The sequence below is a fragment of the Choloepus didactylus genome, chromosome 13 (genome assembly GCF_015220235.1).
Source record: "Choloepus didactylus isolate mChoDid1 chromosome 13, mChoDid1.pri, whole genome shotgun sequence".
NCBI classification, from domain to species: Eukaryota; Metazoa; Chordata; class Mammalia; order Pilosa; family Megalonychidae; genus Choloepus; species Choloepus didactylus.
This window is the reverse complement of record NC_051319.1, coordinates 36,130,962-36,139,352: the sequence shown is the minus strand read 5'-3', so window position 1 is coordinate 36,139,352 and position 8,391 is coordinate 36,130,962. Positions and strand designations below refer to the sequence as shown.

General features: G+C 36.9%; 1 pseudogene; it reads right to left on the bottom strand.

The window, feature by feature from the left end:
* Positions 1 to 1,044: 1,044 nt before the first annotated feature.
* Positions 1,045 to 1,434, bottom strand: LOC119508538 (annotated as a pseudogene).
* Positions 1,435 to 8,391: the final 6,957 nt, after the last annotated feature.

Genomic DNA, 8,391 nt, shown 5'->3' with positions numbered 1-8,391 from the left:
AGTGTAGCTTTAGCAAACTGAAACACTGAGGATAAAGACAAAATGGTAATTTCCAAAGAAACAATATTTTAAGTTTTTTTTTTTTTCTCAGTCTTCTCTGCTACTTAGATTCTACAAGAAAATGTAGCCTGGTTTACAGAATTTTCAAGGTAAAATGACAGTCTTAGTTTGGGTTCTTCTAAATAGAAACTATGAACAAAAGCTTTGAATACAAGTAGTTTATTTGGGCGATGACACCAGGAAACACAAATAGGAAAGTGAAGTGAGAAGGTAAAGGGTATGGGTGCATTCTCAAGCAGCATTCTCAAGCAAGTTATCTCCATGGGCAATTGGCATTTATTCCTTCCAGAGAATGATGGGAAATGGTGTAAAACAAATGCCTCTCAGTTATCCCACCCCAGAGGCAAGGGGTCTGAGGTATTCACCTACCAATTTCTATCATTCATTTGTAGAGGGCTGTTTTCAAACACTGCTAATTTCCTGGCACTTTCCACTTGCTGCATAAGCAAACAAAATAATCCAGGGTAGGCTTCTGGAGCCAAAGAAGAATCTTATGCAAAGAGATGTAAGTTCTGGCAGCTGGAAACCTGGTCCACATTCACTGAAATCGAAGTGCTGAAGGGATTGCACTGGCACCAACAGCGTCTGCTTCAAAGTCAACTCAAGAACTTGAGAGTCACTAAAATTGTCTTCTCTATGTAAAAGCAGCAGAAGGACATGGCAAATAGTCAAAGGGTTATAAAATACATCTTATTTAAAATAATTACTCTAAGAAGTGCTATAGCTGAAAAAAGATGAATTAGAATTTTGGTATTCAAGAATCAGGTCTTTGTCTGGAGGGCTGGCCTGTGGGACATCCAAGAAGTACCACCTCCATCTCTATTCCAAGAATCTTGAGGAGAAATATTTGCAAACAATTCCTATTTCCAAAATAAAAATCATTAACTTTTTTTAAATGGGATAAGGAGCCAGTGCAATGGCTAGTCTTCATTTGAACAAAGAAAACTTTACAGCACATTTTGAGTGAGTCAGTGCAGGGGGTCATTAGTGGCTCATCTGGTGGGACACCAGCTTGTAATAGGCTCCACAGTTAGGGCTTCGCTGGGCCTTGCCTTTGTGCAGTGAAAACCAGATGATGGCACTGTTGTCTTCTTCACAGATGCAGCCCACTATTTGCTTGTTCGTGATGAAGGAGACTAAATTAGGATTTTCCTTGGTGCCTATAGCTGCCTTTGGAGGTAGTATATTATAGGGGTCCAGGCCTTTCCATGTGGCCATCATGACCTCCGTCTCCAGCCCTGTTGCCTGCGCATCTTCAGTAGGAACACCACCTCCAGACACCATAGAGCACACAGTAGTGACCCCACTGGGTTCCCTGGCCCTCAGGGCTTATGCGGCCAGTGCTCCAGCTCCGAGAAGTAACCTTGAAGCCATCACGCCATAGGCAAGAGTCAACACTTCTGGGAGAGGCTCAGGAGTATAATGAATTTTTAATTTAAAAAACTGGTGCCTAAAATTTATTGAGTTTTTAGCATGTTCCAAGCAATGTTCTAAGCACTTGAAATATATTATCTCATTGAATTCTCTGAACAATCCTTTGAGGCAAGTAGCATTATTGTATACACTTCATAAATGAGGAAAGTAGAGTGAATATAATTCACTCATATTCACTCAGTTGTAAGTAGGAGAGAAAGGATGTCCTATGAGTCAGTCTTGAAATGTGTTCTCTTCAAAATGATGTGTGGTTAAGATCTAAGAGCAAATAAATGTCTTCTGGATGCAAATGTCATCAGAGAGGGCACCATGTTTGTTGTGTTCCCTTTATCTCCCCAGCACCTGCCATAGGTCCTGGCATAGAGTAGAAATTCGGTAAGTATTTTTCAATGCTGAATTTTCCCCCCATTGTGAGAAATCTTATTAGAAATAAGAAAATCTCCCAGAAAGCATTTTCCTAAGGCACAGTACACCACCATATTGAGAGTCCAATTAAATAGATAAAAGGCTACACTAAAAGAAAAATAAAACAAAACTATGTCTAGAAAACACTCTAGAAATAAACAACTGAGTCTTTGTGACATTTTGTTCATAAATTATGGGTACATTTTCAATTTTCATTGTAATGTGCTCAGTGGCTGTCACCCAAGATTCCATGCATCACAGAACTGAAAAATTCAGAGGTGCTGAATAGAGCAGTGAGGAAATCAGTGTTGCAACTACCTTTGACTTGGACTTTTTCATTTATAGGCAGATGCACATGCTGTAGTCTTGAATCCTAGAGGTCTGCTTTACTTATTTCCGCTTGTAACAACAGATCCAGCTAGCCAAAGCAAAGTACAGCCAGACAACTTTAGGTGCATCTGCAATAGCAAGGAAAATCTAAATTCTCTGGGACACCATCATTGGGTTTCCAGGACAACTTGTTTTAAAATAATCTTTCTTGGGTTTTAGTTGGGGTTTATTCTTTCTAGAATTTGAAATTATGCCATTTCCAAATCTTGTTATAAGGGTTTAAATAAGACTCTCAAACAATCTTACTTCCTTGCATAACAGTTCATAGCTGGCCTGAGAAGCACTGGTTGTTTTGTTTCATTGCACTAAGGAATGTTATCACTTGACATTCAACTGGGCAGAGTGCCAGCCATAAAAATTACTTTCTGTTATTTGATAATCCAAGGCAAATCTGGAACTAGACTTAATACTCGGGCCAGCAGAGTAGAGTTTAGGTGATGAGTTCCCACTGTAGGAGGTTGAATAGTGCCCCTCAAAAATTCAGGTCCACCCAGAACCTCAAAATATGAACTTATTTGGAAATAGGGTCTTTGTAGATGTAATTAGTTAAGGATAACAAGATGAAATCATCCTTATAAGAAGAGTAGAGGGCACAGAGATGCAGAGGAGAATCTGATGTGAAGACAGAGGCAGGCATTGGAGGGAGGCATCTATTAACCAAGAAATGTCAAAGACTGCTGGCAACCACTAGAAGCTAGAAGAGAGGCATGGAACAAATTCTCCCTCAGAGCCTCTAGAAGGAATCAACACTGCTGACAACTTGATTCTGGACTTCTAGCCTGCAGAACTGTGAAAGAATCAACTTCTGTTGTTTTAGGCCACCAAGTTTGAGGTAATTTGTTTTGGCAACTCTCGGAAATGAATATACACACCTTCCCGCCTTGAGAAAGAAAGTTCTATCCTTGAGACTTCCTGGAAAATACTACAATTTAAATTGTAAAGGAAACAGCACTATATAAGCAACTTTTAACTGTATGTAAATAACTCTTAATATCTAAATATAAAATGACTAAATACGGATAATATATTTAGTTTATTTAGATTTCTTTTTTCCATTCCTAAAATGACTTTCTGCTTGAAGCTTTATTCCTGGACTATATAGGGAATCCACTGCAAGAGAAATCATGCACTATATTAAAATGTCAAGATAGTGTCTTTTAATATTACCAGTGTTACTAAGATAATCCATGTGAAAAATGAAAATCACTTGACATTTGATATTTATATGAATTATATAACTGCTATTTAATTTTTAAAAATCAATAATGGAATAGGGTATGAGAAAAGAGAGCATCAGCCTAAATTTGACCAATAAGAGATGATTATTGTGAATATATTGGTATTTGTTAGGGAAATCACAGACACCTGTTAAACAGCCATCACCCAGAGCTCACCTACCCACACTTCTTTCTCTGGGGAGGTCACAAACACACCTAAGCAGCCATCCTTCAGCCTTTTGCTATTCCCATCGCCTTTTCTATAGTATGCCTTTCCACAACATGGGGGAGTTGTTAAGTCTAATGAAAAAACCAGCCAGATCTTAAACTCAGAAACCAGGAACAAGTAGTACCAGATGCTTATCAGAAGAGGAATTCTCAGTGGCAGCGCCCCCTTCCACTGAAGTGGATAAAACCATACTCAAGCAGTATGGATTAGTCTTTCTTCATCTACCCACCCTAACCCAGAGCAATTTTGGCCACCCTGGGAAACCAGCCATGATGGGACTTCTTTCCCTGCTCTTTTGGACTCTGTGCCGTGAATGTGGCAAAGAGGTCATCTGCCCTTTCTGGACCCTTTAATTCTGTGCAAGTAATAAAGGGGTTATTTGCTGAAAGTTTCCATTGTGCCCTGAACCTGTGTTCCCACAATGCACCACTGTGGCAACTCTTTCCACAGTTATAATCTTTCCACGCATATTTTGCATATGCATCTATATATGAAAAAACATACTTAAATCTAGATATACACAGTACTCTACATTCCATACAATAATATGACTTATTCATCAAGTACATGTCATGAAGATACTCTCTTGTTGTTGCAAGGCTCAATTTATTTAATCATTTTCTTATTAATGGATATTAATTTCTATGTTTTTGACTTATCACCATCATTATAAAATATTATTTTACCTATATTCTAAGCCTTTGTCCAATTTATATTAGAAGTAAATTTCTGCTAGTGGAATTACCAAGTCAAAATGTGTAATATTTTGTGTTCCAGAAAGTAGTAACAAATTAAGCAAACTCAAATGCCACTCTCCTTACATCCTTAATGCCAGAGATTATAATTTTAGAACAATTCCCTAGTTATCAACAACAATGTGAATGCCTTTTTTGTGTGTCGACTTCAGAGAGAAGATAATTAGACAGTTGCACTCCCATTGCCAAGCCACCCAGGAATCCCAATTTTTGGCCTCATAGGAATGGGTCTTCACTAATCTATGCAGTCTGCATGTGCTCTCTGTGTTTGTACATGCATCCTGGGGTGGGGCATCTTCTTACCAAATTTAGGTGTGACTATTAGCTAATAGCTACACTAATGAAAATGACCATAAATTCTAAATAGGATAATTGTATAAACTTTACTTCACCAAAGAGGGGTGAAAGGAATGGGGAAAAAGAAAGTAAGAAGTTGAATTGTTGACTGGAAACTGAATGTAGGAAATTGTGTTCAGAAGAAACTTGGGGCTATTTTGAAATTTGGGACTTTAAAGTAGAAAACATACTGGGGATGGAATCAAAAACTAGAACTTTTATTGAGAGCTTTAGGTGGAGGAACATAGAGGACAGGGTATTGATATAAGAATCTTGTGATTTGATTCCATGTGAAGCATGGAAATACTATATCAATTGGAGACTGGCATCATTCCCAGAAGAAACAAACAAACAAAAAAAACAGAAAAGCAAAATAATTCTCCTAACATTGGAGTAGTGATAGAGCAAAAATCATCCAGTGGAACAGAAAATCACTGTAAATATTAGTTTAACAAGGCTCACAACCCTATTTCCTGCCCCCTCATTCCATTCCCAAGGTGGCAAAGCCTTGCTATAGTTCACTCCTTATTTTTATTTTATTTATTTATTTATTTTTTGGATCTTCTATTGATCACTCTGCTAGTTGCCAAAGATCTTCACTACTCGTATCAAACAGGTTAAAGATCTGTGCCCACAATGGAGTGATTCTTTTCTCTCTTAAGAAACTCTCCCATCCAGTCTCCTGGATATCTTAAGCAGGGAAGAGTTCACTCACAAACTATTATAAGGCCCCGCCCATCTCTTTCCCTGACCCTCTTCTACATGACAGATTCTTTTTTACCCAGGGTAGAGGTGAGATCAAGTAGCATTGGACCTGTCAAACTTAGTCATTTCTCCTAATATTTCAAGACTCTGACTCTCTACCCTTCAAACATTTTTTTCCCCTCTTTGGATACATCTTACCATGCAACTAGGTACAATGAACATGTACTCACCTCACTTGAGAACTGTTTCTCTTCTTTGACAAATCTGGAATGGAGAGCTTAAACCAGATAAGACCTAGGTATTTGAACAAGCTCCTTCTCTTCTATTCTTCCTGCCAGCTTTCTAACTTGAAAAAAAAAAAAAACAACAGCAACAACAACAAAAACAGAATAAACCATTTGTCCTGTATTTGTATGAGGTTTGTGGCTGCTTCCAGCAAAGCAAAAGATTTTTTACCTGACCTCTCTTACCAGGTTCTATGTTAGGGTTTGGGACCAACTGGGATCAAGCCCTTGTCCCCTCTACATCTAATTTTCTGCCAACTGCCTTGGATATTGAGCTACTAAGATTTCCATGTTCCTTTGGCCCTTATTCAATAGCACCTTAAATTTACCCTTTTATTATCTGACATCATTTCAGCAAGTTATGCAAGAATAATTGGTGGTCAGTATTCAAAGACAAAGCCCAAATAGAAAGCAAATTTCTGGTGTTGGGAGAGATTCTTAGGACTTCTATTCACCAGCTCAATGACAGACATAGTGGGCCACACCCCACTTAGATTTTCATGGGAACAAATTGTTATGAGCTAGAATAAGTCTTGGTTTGCAGGTAGAACCACCAGCAAGTATCAAATAGCAAAAAAGCAGAACTCTAATCAGACTTTCAAAGGGTTAATATTCTGACTTTTAGACATTGGCAGGTGGTGTTAGATTAGCTATGTTGATATTCTTCAATGTTAATTTATTTTGGACAACAGTTTCCAGGGTTAAGAAAGTTCATAGTAAGGCCAATCTCTGGGGAGTCATGTGTGATGTTTGGAATCTCTCTGTGGTGCCTCCTTGAGTTGGCTCTGATTACTTGACTAAGTATTGATCTCTGGAAATTTGCCCCTCAAAGATTTTCTTGTACAGTATTAAAAGACTGTGTAATTTTGAAATGCCTGATTCAATGCACCAAGTTTCAATGGATATGTTAATCAGAAGAGGAGAGGGTCAGAGAATGAGTAACATGAAAAATAAGGTTAAAATCATTGGACCTCAGGGTTTTTTCTTTTTGTCTCTGATCCCCCAGGCAGTGGCATAAAAGCATCCTAATTATGACAAAATAGCGTCATTGCCTAAGTTTAGAGGCTCTTTTGTGATGTACTGTGGACTTTAGTGTCAGAATCACTGAAATATATTTAAAACCTGTAAAAATGTAAGAGTCCCTTAGATATATTCAGGAAATGCTAGCAGTGCTCTTCCTGGCTATCATTCTTCATTTTCCTGTGAATTCTGACCTCTTTTCATGTAAGCAGGCAATATGATAAAATAGGAAATGAGAAACCAAAAATCCCTGGATCAACCTTTAGTTACCTGGGATCCAATCTTGACTGCCAGTAAATAACTATATGGACATGGGGCAATTGTTAGCTCCATAAGCCACAGTTTGCTCATTTATAAAATAAGACCATGAGTGTTTGTTGTGAAAATTGTTTTCAAAGATATGATAATTTAAGACTTTATAGAATATCTACATGAGAAGGGTTATAGAGGAATCACAGTTCGTGCTATGAAAGAAATTACAATAAAATGTTTAGGCAACATATTTGTGCCTGGCTGTAAAATATTGATATCTTTATTGGTTTGGTTTATGGGGATAGAGAAAATGGGGTCATATCTGGGAAAATAAATGCATTGTTATGTTACAAACTACTTCATCTTGCAGCAATATATTCAAAGTCAGCCAAAAGCTATATGTATCTATATGAAGGAGTATATACAGTTATATAAGGAAATGGCTTTTTATATGAAAATGTATTATCAAATATCAATAATTATGGGAGTAAGTAACCTATAAGTGAGATACTTATGATTGTAAAAGAAGGTTATACATACAGAACAATAGCAATGCTAATTATTTTTGACAGACACAAAAGGATTAGAGTGGTAAAAATAATGCCTATAAAAAAGAACAAAATACCCATTCAGTTTCTCCATGTTGGAAAAGTAAGAGATTTAATTCTTTCATATAATTAACTGTGAGAATAATGGCTCACAAATTAAATATATAATAATAAAAGATTAAAATATTGCATTGAAAAGTACATTGAAAAAGTAAGATTAACCACATATTTACTCCTACTTCCTTCTAAAATTTCACAAAAATGACACAAAAAGGATTATTTAAAAAGACAAAATAATGAATAAAGGAGAACATGATAAGATGTGATATTAATAAAATTTTGAAATCTAGAAAGCAGAGAGAAAAGTGGCAACTTGAGGAACAGGAGAAAAAGAACCTAAGCTTATAGCATTAAGCTCTATTTTTAGAGATCAGCACAGTGGTTACCTAGGTGCAGAGGTGATTGACTAGCAAGGGGAAAGAGAGAACTCTTATTCTGTAGTTTGGGATAGTGGTTAATTGGATGTTCACTTTTGTCAAAACTTATTGAACTCTACACTTAAAATCTGTACATTTTTTGAATATAAATTCTATCTTAATCAAAAAGAAAGTCAATATATTATACTATGTGTTTCCTGGTTCTTGATGGGTAGGCTTATACCTCCAAGATAGTAAATTGGCAAATATTTTACTAGGGAAACTGACCAGCCTGGAAAGAAATAATAAATATAGATTTTAACAGGTTTGCCAATGAAAC